Consider the following 13,742-nt stretch of genomic DNA (forward strand, 5'->3'; position numbering starts at 1 on the left):
TGAAGTGTCAATGTGCATGTGTCAGTGTTGTATGCGTGTCCATGTAGTCGATATTATGAACTGAAACGGGCTCATTTTGACACATAGAAATGCTCACACTTGCATTTGGCATTTTCACCACAATGACAGAATGCACATTGAAGTGAAAACATGCTCACATAGGAAAACATGTTGTTTTCACTCACAAGTGCAGCTACAGTCAAGTTTGCACATAGTCATGCATTCTTTGTTATCTTAAGTTTCCATGTTGAAGCAAAGGCTCGGCCGGGGGCTATTTTCCTACCAGCTTCGCTCATCCAATGAGGTCACACCATCCAGAATCCTGAGAATGTGAAGAATGGCAAGGTTTAAGAGCATCTGAACAGCACTATACGTTATCAGATGGAAGGGGGCTGATTGAGAGGCGGGGGGGTCGAAATGTGATCCACTTCTGTAACGGTGAAATGAAGGAGGAAGGAGGGAGTGACACGCTTCTTCACCTCATAGCTGCTTCTCTAATCTGCAGTCTGCCTATAGCAGATGCCAGTACTTCACTTCAACACTGCTTCATTTACATTGTTTTTTTTTCTTTTTAATCTGATGTGGGCTTCTTGACATTATTACAGTATCCCAAAAGCAGGAGTTAGGATAGCACTCTGAATCAGTGTACTCTGAATCAGTTCCAGGTTACGTGAAGGGGATGTCCTATTTTACTACTTAAATCAGTTGTAAATCAGACTGGATTACTTATATGAGTTCAAAGCTGCACCCCAAGTGAACTAATTTGACACAAATCCACACGCATTTGGACTAATTCGGTCAAATTCTATACAAGTTAATCAGTTCTTTGAAGTTGTAGTTAGAGCCAGTCTTAGCCAATAAGTCCTTGTTTTTCTGTGCACAAGCAGTCCTTCTGTTTGTGGTGCACCATGCAATGTGGCTGCAATAACACAGTTCTTTTCATCATGCATCAGTCTGTTATTGTTTTCTTCATTAGCATAGTAATCATATGAATCCCGAAACCTCCCAACAAGTTTAAAAGGCATGTTATCTTTCAAAAATCACCAAAACATTATCCAACATTTATCCTGTCCTTGAACTACTCATCCGCAACTTGTCATCCCAGCAGAAAACCTCGCTAACTCTACATTTAAAATCATAATATTTCATCAAATTCAGTTTATTCTATATGTTTCATTTAAAAGATCAAATTTCAACAATTAACTGTTTGGGTTAACCAGATTCTGTAAAAAGCACAAAATTCTGCACTCTTTGTCTCAGCCGTTAGAGACTCAACAGTGAGGAATGGTCACGTAACAAAAATTCAAGGACTCTTCAGCTAATCTGGGCTAAACTGCAGGTTGTTTTTACACAGAGCAGTTGCCATCAGAAATGAGGTCAATGAGAGTAAAATGTGTTCTGTGGGTAAAAAAAACAAAACACCCAGAACTGCTTGGGGTTCAGAGGGTTAATTGTTTGGTCTACAAAATCAGAACAGGGTGCTATACTTAAAGATATTTGCAATCATATAAGAGAAAGCAGTAGACCCTCATTTTTGAGACGTTCGAACAAGAGACCCAAGAGAAATAATTTAAACAATGAACTGATATAAAACAATGTTGACTAATACATTTTCTGTAACCAATTGTTTGGCTCCCACCACGCAGCATGCAGATGTCAATTGATATTAAGTCTGCAAGACCATGAGGAATATAGAAATGATTGATTCGTCACAGTGCCCTCCCAATCAGTTACACAAGAGACACTGTAGGAGCTGCCCACTGTGACCCGAGTTAAACTCATATCAGGGTTCCTTCTATGTGGGTCAACACAGCCTATCCTCCTGCACGACCCTCCTTGTGACCAGTGTTGGACGTGTGCCTCACTCTGCTCGACTCTGGTGACCTGCATCGCAAGAAAGAATGATTGATCGATGCTGACGTTTAAATGTCTCTCAACCGAGTGAGCGGTGGAGCAAAACTGGAGTCTCTGTTAATAACGTGAATCAGGGTGACAGCTGTCTCATAAATGGTCCGACGAGGATCAAACACATGCTGAGTAGATTATTAGCAGGTCTGATGTCTGAATGTGGGATATTCTTATCAGAATTTATGTAATTTTTTCACAGTATTTCAACTGTCCTGTGACCCTTTGGGAAGTTTCGACATCTTTCTGTCATCTGTTGAATCCCACAACGATCAGTATGCAACGCAGACCGCTGAAATGTGCGTCTGAGGAATGTCTGCACCTCCTAAGTAAAATGTGCAAAACAGCACAACTTCGCATCAAGTACAAGTACATACCAACAAAATGAAACCTCATTGTAATCCTCTGCTTGCTTTTGAATTGTTCTGATGAAGTTGCCTTTTTCGCCAGTTTTGTTATGTTTAAAAAGTCCCCAGACTAGAGGGTTTATTATCTATAATGCATTCTAATCTTTATGAACCCAGCCCAGTTATTTCCTGAAAGATGAGATGTTCTGTTGTCCAGACGAGCAGAGGTGGTGGGTGGGTGGTTCGGAGGGGGTCAGGGCTGGTAGTCTGTATGTTTTTGGGGTTTTTTTGACAGGGCTCAGGCGGAGATGCTTGCTATTCCCTCAAGTGTCTGGAAAGTGTGCCGTTTCCATTACAGTCTGTCTCGTTTCGCTGCAGCGGTGGCGATGTTTTTGCGTGGAGGCCTGGGGGTACGAGGCGAGCCCTGTGGCCCCGCTAGCAACGGCCTCAGCAGTGCAAGGTGGGGGGGTGGTGGCTGTGGCCCCTCCACACATGGGTTACATGTGGAGCTTCAAAGACATAGCTTGTCGGTCTGACTGCTGGCAGCAGGTTATCACTGACAAGGAAGGCAGAAGGAGGCTGCCAGGAACTGGGTTCAAACTAGTTAGCTGGATGATTGTGCTGGCTCTGTGGAGGAATAGCAGGATTACTGGTCAGCAAGATCTGGAACGTACTGACAAGGTAGCGGGCAGGTGTGCTACGTGACCCAGCGAGTGCACCATGAGCCTTCAAGTTCCTGTGCATTTTGTGCATTTCAAGTTTTCCTTTTCAGTTTGAAAGTTCACAAGGACTTCTGAACACGACCCAAAAGAAAATCTCAGACATTTTTGCTCAGCAGTTTATCAGCTTAGTCATCTTCAAACAGCTGTAGCCTGTATGATGTCATCAGTTGTAAGATTTAATAAGCTGGACCAATGGAGATGGACGCGCGGCGTATCATACCATAAAAATATAATGATGCAGTTATTCAGAGTTTTTAGTCATGCAAAATATCAGCTGTTATAAAACTGTCTGGACAGTAAGCATACACCGTCATTGTTATATCACTTGCTACTTTATTGACTGAGGGTACAGTTATGAAATGTTTTTCAAATGACCTAATAGCTCACATCAAACAGAAACACTTTAATGAGTGCAGTTGGTTGGGAGATACCAAAGAAATGTCTTGGCTGACTGAAATCATCCCTTCTCTTTAACCAATCAAATCAGTCCGTGCAGTGAAAAACTAATCTGCACATTATCTCCAGAAGAACTAAATCATCACAGTGCATTGAGGTCACTCTCCCTGTCATTCTTATTAGATGAAATCAATGAAATGAAATATGAATAAACATGTAAAAGCTAGTAATTGCACCACATTAAATCATTTTACCAGAGTTGTCCTATACTTAAATGATAACAGACTCTGTGAAGACTAGCTTGCACCCACTCTGATCACAACTACTGAGGAATATAAGACAGACAAGTCAGCTTACTGTTTTTTATGATATGTCAAGTTGGGTGTTGAGCCTCACCATCAACTTCTCTTACATGGTGCCGGATAGATAGACTTCAAATAAATGCAGTTAATAACCAAGTAGTCTCCATTAGGCTGGGTGAAGTTGTAGTTAGGAAATCATGGTGGCGTTAACAGGTAGTCTGTTCCACCTCTCACCAAAAATAATAGATTATTCCTGAAACCTGTTGATGTAGTGCTTTTTTCTTCATAGAGGTCACACCATCTTTTGTCCCACCAATGACAGTTTGGTTTGAAGAGAGCATATTGACCAACCTATCAACCTGGAGACAACAGTCCTACTATTAAATCCCACCATTGGCACTTGCTTTTAATATAATTCCTAGCGTGTCACAGCAGTGAAGTGAAGATCTTGTCAATTATCAGTCTATCAACAAAATAAAAGCTGTGCACAATTGCTAAGTGCTAAACTGCTCATGCAGCACAGAATGTCCTTTGTGGGTTAAGCTTGAGTACTGCTGACGCAGATTTCAACAGGAGACAACTGATAATCAAACCAAACAACATTACCAGAGTAATTTCTATGGTTTCATTGTCTGATATGGATCATAAGCTCACAACTGCTCAGTGTTCTGTAACCAAACAGAGCACGGCAGAGAAGTGGCGCGTTAGTTACAACAAAGAGCAGAACTCTATCAGTCTATCTTTTAGGGGGTGGTTCTGTTTTTTTGCTGCATTGTGATTGTATGTTGTAAAAATAACCAGTTTTAAGACAATGGTTTTCATTTTTGCCAATAACAAGTAGTCCAGTTTCTGATTTAGTTCCTACTTTCTTCTTACTCCTTAGTAACACTCTTAGTCACACTTGTTACTTTGCAAAATGAGATGACTGGAGATGAACACCCTTAGATTTTGCCTTCATGAATTTGAAAACCATCAGACAAGTACAGCCCCACAGTCATACCAGATCAGATGTGTGAGTGCAGACACACTGAGGTAATTTCACAGGTTTCTCACTATACAGTTGGTTTGTTGGATTTTGCCTGTGGCTCTAATTTCAGAAAATAGTCATCTGCGGTACCTTTCTCTTCACAGCAGAGACAGCTCAAGTTGCTCTCTCTTCACTGGGCCTGCACTTGTGTTGTGCTTAATTGCCTCTAAAGTAACTTCTAAAGTAGGTATTGACTCTAAGCTCAAAAACTGAACCAGAATTGACTCAGCAGTTCTCTCCTACAGGAAAAGTTGTTTTTGACAGCAGAAATCAATTTGTATGAGCAAGCCAGGAACAGTAAAGATACCAGCAAATCCTGGCTACCATGCGTTGTGCCATCAAAGAACATGTTAGCTAATTAGCAACAAACCAGCATATTGTCCTTGTTAACATTTAGTGTACAGCTGCAGTGCAACCACATGGAAAACATACCCAAGATATTACTGAGTGTACCTGTGTGCAAATGATGCTATTTCTAAAAGTAAAAAATGATTTCAGCCCTCTTGGCACACATCATCATGTATAGTTAGCTACCTCACTGCTAAATCCCTCCAGTGTGGTTAGTTCCACATGGTTCTCTTCTATTATACTTGAAAGGCAGATCTCTGGATCCAGCCCTGCTGGTTAACATTAGCACCTGACCTCTTGTTTCATGCTGCAAGGAGGAAAAAAAATCTTTCTGGGAAAGCCCTTCATTAACATTTATGGGAAACCTTTAGGCCCATCTTGTTTTTTCCCTTTCAAGATTAAAACACATACTCCTTTTCCTCATTTTTCCATACCAGCCCCTCCCATACATCTAACTTCACATGGCTGTTTTGGGAAATCCCTCATAATGGGCAGTTAGTCTATACTTTGCCTGGCAAACTGTAGTTTTTTTTTCCCCTTCGGGATCACATCCATTGCATTCTTTGGAAAGTGTGGGTGTAACCATGTGGTATGATGGTGTTTTCTTTCGGCAGAACGCACTGTGTTTCCAGGCACTTTTTAGTATCCTGGACAGAGCAAAGAGGAACAACCGCTGGAACACCTCAACAATGAAAAGAATGCAGATATGAAAAGACATCAACAGATTTTCCTACAATCTAGACAGCATGTGTGGCTTCAAAATGTGGTCAGATACTGTAGTTGTATAAGCTCACAGCCAAATTCTGGTTTTCTCTTTTGCAGGTATGTGGAACATCGATATCATTAACAAAAACTAACAGTATCAGAGCACATGGTGGGTGGGAATTTAGAGGGAATGGCGGTTGTCTCTCGTACTCCCCATATCCAGTGAGGTTCAAATTCTTTGACTCTCCTCATCCTCCCTCCTTACTTCTGAGGCTTTCCTGACCTTTTAGCAAGGGCTTCTTCTCTGTCTCAGCTAGTCAGCACCATACACTAAGAGGACTCCCTGTGTGGGAGGACGAGAGAGAGGGGGAAGCCTTCAACAAGAACTTCATCTCAACAGGACTCACCCAGACTCTCCGCCTCTTTTCTCCACCCGTCTTGTAGCTCCCAAAGCACCCAAAATATTTTTCCTCCGCTAAGGAAAGGCCATGGTAGGTCAGGCTCCGGGCCACATAAATCCAGACAAACCTTTGCGGAGTTTGTTTGGTTGGACATTCCGTGCGGTGGCACACCTTGGGCCTCACAAATGTTGAAACAGCTTAAATATGTGGGGGCTCTGGGTATTTTTACTTTAGCTTTCCAGCAGCCTCAACCCATGGAACTAAAACAAACACAATGGGGATTCCGACTCAAATCATCTCAATTGAATCATCTTCGGTACACGTGAGACGGACGCCAAGTTTTTATTCTGTAAGGGTAATAAGCGTCGGTTAACCGCAGCGCTCGGAAAGCCTGACAGGTTATGGGAAATGACTTTTGGTGACAGTTGTCAGACATTCCAATTTCCATTCAGCTTTTGGTCCTCGACCATATGTACTTCCACTAAACCTCCATTGCACATGTCTACTGAAGCACATTACCATAACACATCAGTTCATTGTTTCCAAATGTCATTGAGGACTGTCTGATTTAAATGTTCAACAAGAGCTTCTGCAAATCTCAGACAGCACAGAGCAAAAACTTTCATACCACTATGTCTGCAAGTTTTTGCTCCTTAATGTTTTGCTTCAGCCAAACTCTGTGCATATTTTCTCGCTTTCCCCTCTGGAGCAATGCCTTATCCTATTCGAGAGGATGTTGTTGTACAGATTGTAAAGCCCTGTATAGCAATTTAGTGATTTTGGGCTATATAATTGAAACTGACTGTAGTGGATTTAAGTCATTTAGATAGTTATGGTTTTATTTTCTCTGGTCTGGTATCCCCGTCTGAGGTTTATGTCGCCACTCTAATACAATAGAGACGAGAATGGAATTTGCTTGTGGGCTCCACAATATTATAAAATGACATTTGAAAAATGCAGCAGCAGCTTGTTTTTCCACAGATGTGTCCCCTTTGCCCGGGATAATCCTATGAACATGTCGACAGCTTTCACAGGAGCTACTTCTTTAAAAAAAAATAAACCAATAATAACAGTGAGTTCTATGGGCGATCTGCAGTAACGGAGGTGGTGTTTCTGGAGAGAAATGTTGCTTTTCACCACAAATGCTACTGGATTGGACAAAAACATCCTCAAGCTACAAATCATGTATACTCTACATTTTGCTTCCCATTTATACCGCGTTTAATGTGTTTTACTTTCCTTCCAGACTTCCTTTGTTTTCCATTCATTTATGTACAACTTAAAAGTCTATTGACTAGTGTTTGATTGAAAATGCTGAAACTCATTACATAATAGAAGAGCCCAACAGACATATCAGTCAGCCGATGTTATCAGCCAGTTCAGGAATATCTGTATCTGTGCATATCATGTTTGATGTGCAAAAATGAAAACTTTTTTCTACCAAACATGATGCAGAGAAAGATGCTGAGGGTGATTCTGAAATGGTGTCATTACATAGTTTGTCCAGCAGAGCAGCACTGACTCCATTGTTTACAAGCATCTGCAGCACATGTAGCAGAGTACGTATGTAGTTGAGCAGACACTGGTGTGGAGTCGTGCAGTGTCTTCACAGTAAGTCATTAATTAGTCTGTGAAATACATTCCTGGAAGTTATTATTGCCCCCATAATTTTCCCTTTCCCATGTAACTCTACCATGCTGTATGCATATATACTGCATGTATATCGACTGATATATTGATCGAATTTTTTTCTTTCTAAAAGTCTAGTGGAGCAAATGGCATAATACCCCGAAATCCACTATTTATCCGACTTTACCAGATAATTATGATATTATTTGAACAAAAACAAAGATGAACATGGTGCTTAGTGTGACGGATTACAGAATATGTCCCTTTCTGCTAATTTGTTCCCATATAATGAAGAAATGAATCAAAACCAGTGGATAGTTTGAATGGCAGTGAAGTACATTCAACATGGTTTGCATAGTATTTAGCATTAGTGGTGATGTAGTTGTAGAGTATGCTGTAAGTGATCTGTGGTAAATGTGCTCAAACGTACAAGGCCTCCAGAGTTGTCCTTTAAGTCGTATGGCCACTGCTGACTTATATGGCCCTGTGCACACACACAGAGTTTATAGTCACACTGTAGCACACGGAGGAATTGACACAATGTGCTCACCTTGAACTCCCACTTTACTGGTGATGTGGGTGGTCCCGTGTCTGTCAGTCCAGGTAGGCCAAAGGTGACAGAGAGTAGGGTTTCTCACTCGGGTTTCCCTTGAGGAAAAAAAAAAAAGGAAAGAGGAAGGAAGGCCATACGCCTTCTGTTCTCTGTACATTCTCAGCTTTGAGTTACCCTGCAACGCTATAATGTTGAAATATTTTCACTGATTGGTATTGGGTGTTACTGCTTAAGAGTAAATCTCACTTTATCAGAGGAAAGCAGAGGAGCTTTATAGTCCTGCTTAAAATGTTGCAAGGGAGTGGAACGACCTTTACCGCTCACAGTGCTTACGTTACACCTCCTATCTTTACATATTTCACCATTTTCCAATTGATGTCATTCAGCACAGGAAATCTTGGTTGTAAAAAGCAGTTTATTGGCGAGCTTGTCTGTGGTATAGTGCAGAGTGACCTGGAGGGCACGCATGCTGTTCCTCCTGAGTACAAACAGCCATTGCTGACGTCTGACCAGCCTGTGTTCCAGCTGCGCTTGCACAAGTTGCCAGATTATTTCTTCCAAAAACAGCAATTCAGCGTGAACTTTCTGGTTGTGAATGTGATGTGTAATAAATCTTCCCCTCTGTGGTAGCTACATTTCTGTGTAGTGCTGCGATTTTTTTTGATAAGATACTGTTTCATCAGTGCAGTGTAGCCATACAGGCAAGGGTGAAACGTATTGCTCCGTGAGGTAGGTGTGTTTATTGGCTTTTCCCCCTTGTTTGGGTATAGAGGTCCAATCTGTGGGGGTCAAACCCAATAAACATGGAGGACTCTGTGCCAAGTGGAGATGTATTTACTGAAGCCCGCCACCCACCCCCCTGTTTTTCCCCACGATGGAGGCTCACGTCTGTTCGTAACCAACAGCCTCCGTCTTTCTGCTTTCCAGCAGTTCCTAGCCTGCAGCTCTCCTGTATTTGTGGAGCCGTCACAGTGAGAGGTAGGCAGCAGACACATTCTTTGCAGCCCTGCTGATTGGACCGAGCACTTTATTTGCTCTGGGAAAGACACTGGACTTGTCAAACAGACTCATATTTCTGTTTATTTTTGTAGTACTCAGCTCTGCCTCGGCCTCCTATCTATGCGAGCGTGCGCTGTAACCAGCAAGGTGTCACGGTACAAAATGTTAATTAAGTCAATCCTCCTTTGTGGATGAAGTTTCTCAACATTTCCTTTTCACATTTTACTTTTCTTGAACTACATATTTGACAGACATCTAATTCCTCTGGTGTATTTTCTGTCTCGCCCAGAAATGTGCAGTATATTCCCCCCTTTTCCTGATAACAGATAATCTCTGGGGTTAAGAGTGTTATCTAAGAGTGATTCTACAAGCTTTATTCAACAGAGGAACTCCTTAATCTGTAATCATTTCCAGAAACGTCTGGAGTTACAATACTTGTCAGTAACACAGCATACATCTTTGAGGATGTGTAAGAGATTTTACGGTTTTCTTTGCTTCACAATTCATCTGGAAGAAAAGATCCTTAAACCTTAAGTCTCAAAAAAGCAGATAGAGGGATTGTTTTTAATAATAACCTTCAGTTAAAGCTTCTTACAAATGTGATTAAGTACTTCTGTTTCTGGGAAGATACTACTTAATATAATCAGAAGGACCCTAATTGAGGCATTGAAAAGTTCAAAATGAGATGTAATTTTAGTATTCTTTTTCAACTTCGGTTTTCTATCTAAAAATAATAAATAGAGTAGATAATGAAGAGCATTGATAGAAAACTAATTACAGAGAAGCCTTTATTTCTGCTGAATGAGTCTCTTGTCAGGCAGTTATTCCTCCTTTTATGTGTAATTATATGAGGACTACAGCAGCCTCTCTCAGCTCTCTGAAATGTAATTATTTTTCACATACAACACATGCTTCTACAAAGCTGAAGACACCCCATTTAACAATCGGACATAATTCCCTGCACTTTTACTCGCTCTCCTTTCAAATGATTTGTGTAATCCTGGCCTTGCTTCTATCTCCCACCATTCAGAAGCTTGTAAATGTGTCCGTGCAGGACTTCAGTGTGGCATTTTCCTCCTTGGAGCCCTGATATCCTGGGAGCCCCAAGTGAAAGCGGTCTGACAGTACAGTAGGTTTGGCTGAAACAGCTCTTTTACCGAGGCAGGCTGCCAGATCCCTGTGGTTGATGTGGTACATGGGTCTCCAGATCTGCTACTGTTAACTGTGCACGCCTTCACATTGACCTACTTCTCAACATTTATGTAATCCTAAAGCTGATGGGGGGGATTGCAAAAGGGAAGGGGGAGGATGTCATGACTTGGTGAACCACAGGTATGTTCCAACATACACCGAGGATTTGTTTGGATAACACAGGGACAGGCCACGGAGGGTTTGTTTTCTCTTGACTGCTGCTAAATGAGTTGTTGTCATTTCTTGCTATCGTTCTAGGCTGTGACGGTGCAAACTCTCGGTCTTAGCAGCCTTTAGGAATGTACCATTTGACCACCATGACAGCATCAAACTGGGCCATTCTTTCCATGTACGCAACAACCTGTGTAACTCATGTATGAGTGCTTTGTGTGTCCTTTGTGATTGGACTTTTTCCACGACAGAGGCTGGAAGAAAAAAGCCATTAAAATCGGATTTGCGATGCCAGAACTTCACACTTTCATGTCATATCAATATTTTTTGACATGCGTCTACATGCACACACACTTAATAGTGCGTTAAGTGCGTGTGCCTGTCTGTTCATATGTGTGTGTGCAGTGGAGTGTATGGATCTTAACAATAGCCTTGTACGACCCACGTTACAGCTTCTGTAGATGTTCTTCCTAATGGCAGCCATTTGTTCAAACCTTCAGCTGCTCCTTCTGAAGAGGCATTGAGTGAAACCGCAAATCTATAATGGAGCTATTTAATCACACTTAGTCCTCTCAGCAAACAAAGGGAATCATCTTTCTGTTTCTTACGTGACGTCAGAAACTTAATACCTGAGAGGTTCAGATAGCCTTATCCATTTAGCTGTTGCGTAACTAATGAGATCTGTGCATTCATTTTGAATTCCACTTGGTAGATTGCCCTGAAATGCAGTCATTATTCCCATTTCGTACACCATTGGTCTTTGAACTTTTGTTCCTCTGCATTAGGCCTCTGCTATCTGTTTCGATCATCATCTGTGTCCCGGATGTCCAGCCAAAGCTTCAGCTCTGATGCACAAGGCTCACTGTTCAGACTTGTGTCCATATGTCAACACAAGCAAGTCACTTTTTTCTTTTTCTTTGTTTTTGCACACTGTTCTTTGATTCAGAGACTGCAACTTTTGACTGCTTGTTTATTATGCTTTTAATTAAGTTCTTCCTGGTTCTAAAAGAAACCTTAAAGCTGCACTAGTCATTTTGTTTATGTTGTGGATCAAATTACTTTGTGATCATCTGACTCTGCAGATTCTCACAACTCTATGGAACATTTAGTGTCTTTAGGCTCTTTGTTTATGTAACACAACTTTTTCTTTTTGGTCTACTTACCGCTCTCATTAGCCCACTTTCCAGCAGGCAGCTGTTTTCAGTAGAGCTGGGGCACTTGCCTATTAAACACCCAGATATTTCCTGCAGGAGGCTGTGGAGACAAAAACAGAGCTAAAAAATAAATCTAAATAAATATTTTGGCCTTGCCAATACAAGGATAGAGATATGCACTGTTGAAAGATACATGTTTGACAGTTTTTTTTAGTGCATTAGATGCAAGCTGCCACATATATGAACATGACATGAACACAGAATATGCAAAGTTTGATTACATGAACAAGCCCCAAGATTGCTCCCTGACTCGTAACAGCCAAACAGACTCCATTATCACTTGATAATGGAGTCTGTTTGTCCTCCGTCGCTCTCTCCATCCATTTCACAAAGGTCTCCCGAGGTGTGCTAGTCTGTCACTGCCTGGACCTCTCGTCACCCCTGTCTGCCCACACAGACCTCCCCTGGTTAAAGCTGTGGTTGGACAGTGGTTGCCCTTGCAGGTTTTAAAGCCAAAAAACACCTCAAAACTGAGGACTAACAAACACCATGGCCTGTGAGGGTTCCCAGTCTGGTGATACCAGGTCCTGGCCACCCACTCTGAACCTTAATAGCAGCTTCACCCTGGTCATCCTCCAAGTTTTTTTTTTTTTTTTTTCTTTATTTTATATGTATTAAGCTGAGCTCATTCCTTTATGTTTATTAATTTTTAGTCATACAAACATCTCTGAGTCATACTGGTCCTATAAAGGCTCCCACCTGTCACTCAGGGTTGCCACTTTAAGATCAAATGCAATCTAAATGGTTGACTTATACAAAAAAAAATAAAAATCACCCCTCTACAGTTGTCAATATTGGTTAAACTAGCTATAAAGCAGAAAATTATGTTTCGTACCCGACTGTGAATATGTTTATTTCTGCTGTAAAGTAGATCATTTTATTATGGGTATCTATGAGGATTCTCTAGCTTTTCAACTCTGCCTCAAGTGGCCATTTGAGGAATGACAGTTTTTGGCCCCAGAGGATGTTGCTTGCAGCTTCTACATTTGCCATGTCAAATTTTTGAAATTAAAAATAAGTCTGTGTAGCATTTGCAAGTTGCCAAAAATGCTTTTCAGTGCACTGCTTTTGCCCATTGCACATTTTGTCCAATTTTAAACTGCTTAAATTAATCTGTAAAACCTGACAAATTCAGCTGAGCTTAGATGTTAGAAGACAAGTAATTTGCTGCCAAACCACAAACTATCTGGCATTATGTGGCACTTTTTTCATGTCCTTTTGTAATTTGACAAACCATGGCAGTTAACTGTCATTCAAAGCGGTTAACCTCCTTGTGTGTGAGGCTCAGAGGAATGCTGTATCCCCATTATACCGGAGCGTGGGACTCTGTTGCCTGGTCTAGGGAGGCTAGGATGACCCTCAGGAATGCCATTGTTGTGCACTCTATTCTCCCTTTCCAAATGCACCGTGCTCTATCAGACTGATGGTCCTTTTAGCAGAATGCGATATCCACGGGTACCAGGGGCGAGAGAAGGGAGAGTTGGTCCATAAAAAGCCCCAAATAAAAGGTTGTTCTCTCTGCTCCGTCTCCCCTGTCCTGTGCTGGAACGGCAGGAATGTGGCAGGCAGACCGACTGGCCCTCAGAGCCTTCAGACTCTAATGAATTTTAAAAGGCCTTTTTCATTCAAAGCAGGGTGCTGGCTAACAGCATGTCGCCTGGCCAAGCACTCAGGGGAAAAAGAGGAGAGAGGAGAGAAGAAGGAGCACTGGATGGCTGGAGAGAGGGAGAGGAAGAGGACTGGCAAAGTGAGTTGGCACCTACGCAGGGTTGGGTATTGGATGTCCCTCACAGTGAGAGATAATAGGCCACTCTGCATGAGAAGTCGCTGTA

The 13,742-nt window shown here is 41.8% G+C and overlaps 1 protein-coding gene across 4 annotated transcripts in view; it reads left to right on the forward strand.

Moving 5' to 3' along the window:
- Positions 1–13,742, forward strand: part of ddah1 (dimethylarginine dimethylaminohydrolase 1) — a 95,912-nt gene that overhangs the window by 49,281 nt on the left and 32,889 nt on the right. The window contains exon 1 of one of the 4 annotated variants that reach the window (XM_023285258.3): positions 9,295–9,313. The exons of the other annotated variants lie outside the window; for them this stretch is intronic. The gene's annotated coding sequence lies outside the window, so the exon portion shown is untranslated. Of the gene's footprint in view, positions 1–9,294; positions 9,314–13,742 lie in introns of those variants that run through there. 4 annotated transcript variants of the gene reach the window in all.

Source organism: Amphiprion ocellaris, chromosome 2, assembly GCF_022539595.1.
Source record: "Amphiprion ocellaris isolate individual 3 ecotype Okinawa chromosome 2, ASM2253959v1, whole genome shotgun sequence".
Lineage (NCBI taxonomy): Eukaryota > Metazoa > Chordata > Actinopteri > Pomacentridae > Amphiprion > Amphiprion ocellaris.